At 44.4% G+C, this 10,665-nt stretch overlaps 1 pseudogene across 1 annotated transcript; it reads left to right on the plus strand.

Annotated features, from left to right (window-relative positions):
• The first annotated feature begins 6,604 nt into the window (after positions 1 to 6,604).
• On the plus strand, positions 6,605 to 7,960 carry LOC108288550 (annotated as a pseudogene). The gene has a single exon (XR_001818735.2). The product of XR_001818735.2 is annotated as a porphobilinogen deaminase-like (transcript).
• Positions 7,961 to 10,665: the final 2,705 nt, after the last annotated feature.

Here is a 10,665-nt window from a genome sequence, read left to right on the forward strand (position 1 = left end):
AAAAAAATGTGGGCCCAACACAGTGGCTCATGCCTGTAATCCCAGCACTTTGGGAGGCTAAGGCAGGAGGATCGCTTGAGTCTAGAAGTTCAAGACCAGTCTGGGCAACATAGGGACACCCCTATCTCTACAAAAATATTAGCTGGGTATGGTGGCTCACACCTCTAGTCCCAGCTACTTGGAGGTTGAGGTAAGAAGATCACTCGAGGCCTCGTGCGGTGGCTCACACCTGTAATCCCAGCACTTTGAGAGGCCGAAGGGGGTGGATCACCTGAGGTCAGGAGGTTGAGACCAGCCTGGCCAACATGGCAAAACCCTGTCTCTACTAACAATACAAAAATTAGCCAGGCATGGTGGCACGTGCCCGTAATCCCAGCTACTCGGGTGGCTGAGGCAGGAGAATCACTTTAATTTCGGAGGTGGAGGTTGCAATGAGCTGAGATTGTGCCGCTGCACTCCAGCCTGACTCCATCTCAAAGAAAGACACCTGAGCCAGGGAGGTTGCGGTTGTGATATTCATGATCACAACACTGCAGACTCACCCGGGAGAACCCTGTCTCAAAAAAAAAAAAAAAAAAAAAGAAAAAAGTTATGTGTACACAGACCCTCAGGGTTGGGAAAAGCTTGGTATACTTTAGCAACCGAAAGGCTAGTGCAGCTGGATCATGGTGAATAAGAAGGTAAATGACAGAGAAGGATGGAGAGATGGCAGGGTTCAGACCATGTAGGGCCTTGTAGGCCGTGGTGTAGTTTGAATTTTGCTTTAAGTCAAATAGGCCACCAATAAAAGGTTATGTCAGGGGGTGATGAGCTCAGTTTTAAGAAAATCACTTTGGTTGTTGTGTGGAGAATGGATTGGAGGGGGCAAGAATGGAAGCACAGCAGAAGATGGTGATGGCTTAGAATACGGTGGTGGTTGTGGAGACAGTGTTATTGATGGGCCCACCAGAGGAATATGGGAGGTAAGAGAAAAAGGAAGATTATGCCTGAGTTACTGCCTTGAACGAGTGAATAGGTGGTAGACTATTTAGTGAGATGAAGAATACTAGTGATGGAGGGAACAGACTTGGGGAGTGAGACCAAATGTTCACTGTTAAACTTTTGAGGTTTTTTTTGTCAAGTTATAAAGTTGGGTACAGGAATTATGAAAGATAATTAGTTAACAGCATTTGATCTTGGTTATAGCTATCAGTGATTATCAATAAATAAAAATGTACATCCTCCATCACAAGTATGTTTGTATTTCATCCAACTTATATTTCACAAAAAGGACGCAGGCTCAGCCAAAACTTGCAACATGACAACAGTTAATGATTTTGCCATAAGTTTATAATTGTGTGTGCCATGCAACATCTAACCTAGTCCTTGAACATAGTAGGGACTTAGTAAGTGCTTTTTAAGTTAATAACTGAATAAAGTCATAATAGTTCCATGCTATGGTTCTCATAGTATACATAATAGTAAATTGCTCACAATTACAGAATTTAGAGTGCTTTTACATCCATTATGTTATTTGATTCTTTTTTAGTTAAACTTTTAATTTTGAGATATTTGTAGATTCACGTACAACTCTTAAGTGGCTGGGTGTGGTGGCTCATGCCTGTAATTGCAGCACTTTGGGAGGCTGAGGTGGGCGGATCACTTGAGGTCAGGAGTTCGAGACCAGCCTGGCCAACATGGTGAAACCCCCTCTCTACTAAAAATACAAAAAGTTAGCCAGGCCTGGTGGTACGCACCTGTAGCCCACCTACTCAGGAGACTGAGGCAGGAGAATCGCTTGAATCCAGGAAGTAGAGGTTGTAGTGAGCTGAGATCACCCTACTGCACTGCAGCCTGGGTGACAGAATGAAACTCTGTCTCAAAAAAATAAAAAGCCTACCTCTAATACGATATTACAACCAGGATATTGATATTGATCCAGTCAAGGTACAGGAAAAACTCCATCACCAGGAGCATCAGTCATGTTGCCCTATTGTAGCGCGGCCACTTCCCTCCCACCCCTGCCTCCGCCTTCACACCTGGCAATCACTCATCTTTCCCTCATTTCTATAATTTTGTCATTTGAATGTTATATAAATAGAATCATACAGGATGCAACTTCTTGAGATTGGGTATTTTCACTGGAGATTTATTCAGATTATTGCCTGTATCAATAGTATATATTTTTTTATTTTTACTTTTGAATAGAGACATGGTTTTACCATGTTGCCCAGGCTGGTCTCAAACTCCTGTACTCAAGCAATCCACCCACCTTGGCCTCCTACAGTGTTAGGATGACAGGTGTGAGCCACCGCACCTGGCCAACCAATGGTTTATTCTTCGATTTTATTTCATTTTGAGACAGGATCTTGCTCTGTTGCCCAGGCTCAAGCCATCCTCCCACCTCAGCCTCCCAAGTAGCTGGAACCACAGGCAAGTGCCACCATGCCTGGCTAATTTGTTTTAAAAAAATTTGTAGACACGGAGGTCTCACTTTGTTGCCCAGCCTGATCTCAAACTCCTGGGCTCAAGCGATCCTCCCACTTTGGCCTCCCAAAGTGTTGGGATTACAAGCATGAACCACTGCACCCAGCCTTTTTTTTTTTTAACTTTTTACTTATACAATTCTATGATTTTTTGTATATCTAGAGTTGTGCAACCATGACCACAGTAAATTTTTATTTTCATTTATTTATTTATTTATTTTTTGAGATGGAGTCTTGCTCTGTCACCCAGGCTGAAGTACAGTGGCGTGATCTCGGCTCACTGCCACCTCCACCTCCCGGGTTCAAGCAATTCTCCTGCCTCAGCCTCCCGAGTAGCTGGGATTATGGGTTTGAGTAACCACACCTGGCTAATTTTTGTATTTTTAGTAGAGACGGAGTATCACCATGTTGGTCAGGCTGGTCTCAAACTCCTGACCTCTTGATCCACCCACCCTGGCCTCCCAAAGTGCTGGTATTACAGGCGTGAGCCACCACGCCTGGCCCACAGTAAATTTTAAGAACATTCTTCACCATCCCAAAAGGAAGCCTTGTATCCCTTAGCCATCACCCCTCGTTGTTTCCCCCCCAGCTCTAGGCAATTGTTTATCTGTTTTCTGTCTCTATAGGTTTCATTCTGGAGACTTCATATGAATGAAATCATAAATATGTAGTATTTTGTGACTGGCTTCTTTGAGTTAACATAATTTTTCAAGGTTCATCCATGTTATAGTATGTATCAATACTTCATTTCTTATTGCTAAATAGTCTCTCAATATATGGATAGACTGAAATTTATTTATCCATTCATTGGTTCATGAACATTTGGGTTGTTTCTACTTTTTGGCTGCTCTTGTGTGGACATATGTTTTCATGTGATTTAATTATTATTATTTTTTGAGACAGAGTTTCTGTCTTGTTGCCCGGGCTGGAATGGTACCATCTCGGCTCACTGCAACCTCTGCTTCCCAAGTTCAAACGATTCTTCTGCCTCAGCCTCCCACGTAGCTGGGATTACAGGCGTGTGCCACCACACCTGGCTAACTTTGTATCTTTTTTAATAGAGACAGGGTTTCACCATGTTGGCCAGGCTGGTCTCGAACTCCTGACCTCAAGTGATCCGCCCACCTCAGCCTCCCAAAGTGCTGGGATTACAGGCTTGAGCCACTGCACCTAGCCGGATTTTGTTTCTTTTTACACCTCTATCCGTTACCCAAAACCTTGAGAAAATGTAAATCAAGGAGTATAGAGTTAGTGGAGTTAGAGCCGCCTCATACCAGCTCCCAAAGGTTGATTGTCAGAATTTCAGGAACGTCCTGAGCTCATTGACTTCACATTGGTGATTTGAAATTGGTCATGGTGGGAGTATTTACATCATGGAAACCAGGATGCTACAAGCCAGCATTACTTCTCCCATCCCAGTCTGTTAAACATTTGTCGGTATATCACTGCTTAGAATAAATGATTCTAAATGTTATTTGAGCTGCAAAATGGTGGTTATCTATGTAATTTGTATAAATTTGGCTAAACAGCTATATCCTATGCTCACTGAGAGGAATGCAAATTAATACTAGTTAACATGCAACAGTATTTAGAAATACAGAAAGAATCCAATAAGCTTAGTCAAGTTAAAAAGAAAAATAAAAAGAGGCCTGGGTGTGGTGGTTCATGCCTGTAATCCCAGCACTTTGGGAGACGGAGGCGGGTAGATTGATTGAGCCCATGAGTTCGAGACCAGCTTGGGCAACATGGCAAAACCCTGTCTTTACAAAAAATACAAAATTTAGCCAGGCATGGTGGCATGCACCTGTAGTCCCAGCTACTTGGGAGGCTAAGGTGGGAGGATTGCTTGAACCCAGAGGCAGAAGTTGCAGTGAGCCGAGATCGTGCCACTGTACTCCAGCCTGGGCAACAGAGTGAGACCACATCTAAAAAAAATAAATAGGCCGGGCGTGGTGGCTCAAGCCTGTAATCCCAGCACTTTGGGAGGCTGAGGCGGGTAGATCACGAGGTCAAGAGATCGAGACCATCCTGGTCAACATGGTGAAACCCCGTCTCTACTAAAAATACGAAAAATTAGCTGGGCATGGTGGCACGTGACTGTAATCCCAGCTACTCAGGAGGCTGAGGCAGGAGAATTGCCTGAACCCAGGAGGCAGAGGTTGCGATGAGCCGAGATCGGGCCATTGCACTCCAGCCTGGGTAACAAGAGCGAAACTCTGTCTCAAAATAAATAAATAAATAAATAAATACATAAATACATAAATAAATAAATAAAAAGAAATTAAAAAAAGAAACACCGGAAGTCAATGTGTTAATAAAAACTTCTTTATTTATTTTTAATAATTCAATAAAATTTACTTTTTTTGGAGACAGGATCTTGCTTTGTCACCCAGGCTGGAGTGTAGTGGCACAGTCATAGCTCACCACAGCCCCAAACTCCCAGGCCTGTGATCCTCCCACCTCAGCCTCTTGAGTACCTGGAATCACAGGCACATGCTACCACATTCGGCTAATTTTTGGTAGAGATGGCATCTCCCTATGTTGCCCAGACTGGCTTCAAACTCATGGGCTCAAGCAAGTCACCCTCCTCAGCCTCCCAAAGTGCTGGGATTACAGGCATAAGTCACTATGCCCAGCCTAAAATTTATATTTCATATTGAGCCAGGGTCTTGCTATGTTGCCCAGGCTGGACTCAAACTCCCAGGATCCTCCTGCCTCAGCCTCCAGAGTGGCTGGGATACCAGGTGCACACCCAGCTTATCAAAAACTTCTGAGGGCCAGGTGTGGTGGCTCACATCTGTGATCCTAGCACTTTGGGAGGCTGAGGTGAGAGAGTTGCTGGAGCCCAGGAGTTCAAGATCAGCCGGGGTAACATAGTGAGACCCCGTTTCTATTCTTTAAAAAAAAAACAACTTCTATGGAGGTCTTTTGGGAATGAGCTAGACACTGTGAACAAACAATCCCTCTCTGTACTGAGTTTAGAGTTGCTGACATCTACCTGATTAAACTGTTAAGACATCAGAGATGGGGCATATGGTTATAAGCATACATCACCAAAAGCATTAACCTGAGATAAGTTATACTTTTCTTTTAAATTTTTGAGATGGGGGTCTCACTCTGTCATCAAGGTGGGAGTATAGTGGTGCAATCATGGCTCACTGCAACCTCGACCTTCCGGGCTCAGGTGATCCTCTCACCATAGCTTCCCGAGTAGCTGGGACTACAGGCACATGCCACCATGCATGGCTGATTTTATTTTTATTTTTTGTAGAGATAGGTGTCTCGCCATGTTGCCTAGGCTGGTCTCAAACTCCTAGGCTTCAGCAATCCTCTTGCCTCAGCCTCCCAACAGAAAATGCTACTGCTCACAATAATTATCAACACTATGGTACAGTGTGTAATGAGGAAATATTTGATTAACATTAATTCTTAGGCACAAAAGATTTTGGCACACAGTCATTTCTACTCTAAGAACTCGTACACATTCCATTCAGGTTTGCTATTTCACTTCCTAAATTTAGAGAGAAAAATATCTTCATATTCCCAGATTATAAAAGCAATAGTAGGGTGGGCATGGTGGCTTATGCCTATAATTCTAATTCTTTGGGAGGCTGAGGCTGGAGGATCCCTTGAGGCTGGAGTTCAAGACTACCCTGGGGAACATAGCAAGACCTCATCTCTACAGAAAATTTTAAAAATTATCTGGTCATGGTCATGTGCGCCTGTAGTCCTAGCTACTTGGGAGGCTGAGGCAGGAGGATTGCTTGAACCCAGGAGCTTCAGGCTGCAGTGAGCTACAATGACATTACTGAACTCCAGCTTGGGCAACAGAGCCAGACCTTGTCTCTGGAAGAAAAAAAAAAGAAAAGAAACAGCAAATTTTAAAGTATCTTTCTCCACTCAGTCTTTATACTGAAATGCTATGTGTGCTACAACTACATATTTGGACCCTGTAAGATAATGTTACAATTATGGCTTTAAAAAATTTAATGTATAGGCCAGGTGCGGTAGCTCATGCCTGTAATCCTAGCACTTTGGGAGGCTGAGGCAGGTGGATCTCCTGAGGTTGGGAGTTCAAGACCAGCCTGGCCAGCATGGTGAAACCCTGTCTCTACTAAAAATACAAAAATTAGATATAGCCTACTTCCCGAGCGGAGCCATGTCTGGTAACGGCAATGCAGCTGCAACAGCGGAAGAAAACAGCCCAAAGATGAGAGTGATTCGTGTGGGTACCCGCAAGAACCAGCTTGCGCGCATACAGACGGACAGTGTGGTGGCAACACTGAAAGTCTTGTACCCTGGCCTGCAGTTTGAAATCATTGCCATGTCCACCACAGGGGACAAGATCCTTGATACTTTACTCTCTAAGATTGGAGAGAAGAGCTTGTTTACCAAGGAGCTTGAACATGCCCTGGAGAAGAATGAAGTGGACCTGGTTGTTCACTCCCTGAAGGACCTGCCCACTGTGCTTCCTCCTGGCTTCACCATAGGAGCCATCTGCAAGCGGGAAACCCCCATGATGCTGTTGTCTTTCACCCAAAATTTGTTGGGAAGACCCTAGAGACTGCCAGAAAAGAGTGTGATGGGAACCAGCTCCCTGCGGAGAGTGGCCCAGCTGCAGAGAAAGTTCCCACATCTGGAGTTCAGGAGCATTCGGGGAAACCTCAACACCTGGCTTCGGAAGGTGGACGAGCAGCAGGAGTTCAGTGCGATCATCCTGGCAACAGCTGGCCTGCAGCGCATGGGCTGGCACAACAGGGTGGGGCAGATCCTGCACCCTGAGGAACCCATGTATGCTGTGGGCCAGGGGGCCTTGGGTGTGGAAGTGCGCGCCAAGGACCAGGACATCTTGGATTTGGTGGGTGTGCTGAATGATCCCGAAACTCTGCTTCGCTGCATCGCTGAAAGGGCCTTCCTGAGGCACCTAGAAGGAGGCTGCAGTGTGCCAGTAGCTGTGCGTACAGTTATGAAGGATGAGCAACTGTACCTGACTGGAGGAGTCTGGAGTCTAGATGGCTCAGATAGCATACAGGACACCATGCAGACTACAATCCATGTCCCTGCCCAGCATGAAGATGGCCCTGAGGATGACCCACAGCTAGTAGGCATCACTGCTCGGAACATTCCGCGAGGACCCCAGTTGGCTACCCAGAACTTGGGCATCAGCCTGGCCAACTTGTTGCTGAGCAAAGGAGCCAAAAACATCCTGGATGTTGCATGGCAGCTTAATGATGCCCATTAACTGGTCTGTGGGGCAGATACCTGGGTTGCTGCTGTCCAGTACCCATTCTCATCCTAGCTGAGGAGCAATTACCCCAGGAGACTGAACAGCAGGGTCCAAGCCTTCCAGGGATTTGCCTCACCATGAGGCCTTGATGACTGCCTTGCCTCCTCAGTATGTGGGGGCTTCATCTCTTTAGAGAAATCCAAGCCACAGCCTTTGAATGTAACCAACTCTACTAATAAACCAGCTCTGAAGGTGGAAAAAAAAAAAATTAGCGGGGCATGGTGACAGGCGCCTGTAATCCAGCTACTTGGGAAGCTGAGGCAGGGGAATAGCTTGAACCGGGGAGGCGGAGGTTGCAGTGAGCTGAGGTTGCACCACTGCACTCCAGCCTGGGCAACAGAGTGAGACTCCATCTCAAAAAAAAAAAAATTAATTTATAGCTGGGTGTGGTGGCTCATGCCTATAATCCCAGCACTTTGGGGAAGCCACGACAGGAGGATTGTTTGAGCCCAGGAGTTTGAGACCAGCATGGGCAACAGAGTGAGACACCGTCTCTACAAATATAATAATTAAAAAATTAAGCAAGTATGGTGGGGTTCGCCTGTGGTCCCAGCTACTTGGGAAGTTGAGGTGGGGGAATCACTGAAGCCTGGGAGGTTGAGGTTGCAGTGAGCTGGGATTGTGCTACTATTTTCCCACCTGTAGAGCAAGACCCCGTCTCTATAAACTAAAAAGAAATTTAAGGTATTTTTAGTAAGTTAAGAGGAAAATAGTCTTTTATGTTTACCCAATTATTTATCATTTCTAATGTTCTTAGGATTCCTTTCTAAAGATTTGACTTTCCTTCTAGTATCATGTATTTCCAACCCTAAGAAACTTCTTTAGGCACTCTGTTAGTGATGAATTCTCTTGTTTTTCATTTATCTGAAAATGTCTTTTTTTCCACCTTCATTCTTTTTCAAAAAACATCTTGAGGCCGGATGTGGTGGCTCATGCCTGTAATCCCAACACTTTGGGAGGCCGAGGTGGGCAGATTGCTTGAAGTCGGTAGTTCAAGATCAGCCTGAGCAACATGGAGAACCCTGTCTCTACAAAAAACACAAAAATCAGCCAGGTATGGTGGTGTGAACCTGTAGTCCCAGCTATTTGGGAGACTGAGGTGGGATAATTGCTTGAGCCTGGAAGGCAAAGGTTGCAGTGAGCTGAGATCACGCCATTGCACTCTAGCCTGGGCAGCAGAGCAAGACTCTGTCTCAAAACAAAAACAAAAACAACAAAACAACAAAACCAAACAACAGGCAGGGCACAGTGGCTCATGCCTGTGATCCCAGCACTTTGAGAGGCTGAGGCAGATGGATCATCTGAGGTCAGGAGTTCGGGACCAGCCGTGCATGTTATCTCATACCTGTAGTCCCAGCTATTCAGGAGGCTGAGGAATGAGAATCGTTTGAACCCGGGAGGTGGAGGTTGCAGTGAGCTGAGATCACACCACTGCACTCCAGCCTGGACAACAGAGTGAGACTTGGTCTCAAGCAAACAAACAAAAAACCACAGCTTGAGATATGAATTTACATGTCATATGATTTCCTCAATTTAAGTGTACAATTCAGTGGTTTTTAGTATAATCACAGATAAGTGTGACCATCACTGTAGTCAGTTTTAGAGCATTTTCATCACCTCTAAATGAAACTTTATATTTAAACTATTCCTCCATTTCCCCATTCCTTTATTCCCACATTCAGCACAGTCATAAGCAACCACTTATCTGCTTTGTCTCTATAGATTTCCCTCTTTGGGACATCTCATATGAATGGAATTATATAATATGTGGTATTTTGTGACTGTCTTCTTTTACTTAGCATAAGGTGTTCAAGGTTTATCCACATGGTAGCATGTATTGGCACTACATTCCTTTGTATAGCCAAATAATACTCCATTGTTTAAATATACTACAATTGGTTTCTCCATCCACTGATGAAATTTTTGGGTTGTTTCCACCTTTTGGACATTACGAATAATGCTGCTCTAAACATTCATGTACAAGCATCCGAGTCTCTGTTTTCAATTCTTTTGAGTATTGCTGGGTCATATGGTAATTCTATGTTTAATCATTTGAGAAACTGCCAGATTGTTTTCTAAAGTGGCTATACTATTTTACATTTTCACCAGCAGTGTAAGAGGGTTATGAATACCTTCATTCTTGCAGGATATTATCTCCAGATATAGACTTCTGGGCCAGGTGTGGTTGCTCATGCCTATAATCCCAGCACTTGGGGAGGCTGAGGTGGGCAGATCAGTTGAAGCCAGGAGTTCAAGACCAGCCTGGCCAACATGATGAAACCATGTCTCTACTAAAAATACAAAAATTAGCCCAGCATGGTGGCGGGCACCTATAATCCCTGCTATTTGGGAGGCTGAGGCACAAGAATCACTTGAACCTGGGAAGTGGAGATTGCAGTGAGCCAAGATTGTGCCAATGCACTCCAGCCTGGGAGACAGAATGAGACTGTCTCAAAAAANTGTTGTCCTTTCTTTTTTTCAGCATTTTAAAGATGCTGTTCCACGGTCTTTTGAACTCTATAGTTTCTTTTTTTAAAATTGTGGTAAAATGTATGGAACAAAATTTACCATTTTACCATTTTTTTTATTCTAATGCATGTTCTCAGAATTAATTATTTTTGTGTACAGTTTTGTGGCATTAAGAACATTCAGGGCTGGGCATGGTGGCTCATACCTGTAATCCTAGCACTTTGGGAGACCAAGGTGGGAGGATCACTTGAGGCCAGGAGTTTGAGACCAACCTGGGCAACATAGCAAGACACCATCTCTATTTAAAAAAAAAAAAAATAGAATGTTCACATTGGTGTGCAACCCTCCTCACCATTCATCTTCAATTTATTTCATCATCCCAGCTGAATGGCCTCTATAGTTTCTTATGAGGACTCAACAGTTATTCAAATTACCATTTCCTAG

Source organism: Cebus imitator, unplaced genomic scaffold, assembly GCF_001604975.1.
Source record: "Cebus imitator isolate Cc_AM_T3 unplaced genomic scaffold, Cebus_imitator-1.0 Scaffold376, whole genome shotgun sequence".
Taxonomy (NCBI): Eukaryota; Metazoa; Chordata; class Mammalia; order Primates; family Cebidae; genus Cebus; species Cebus imitator.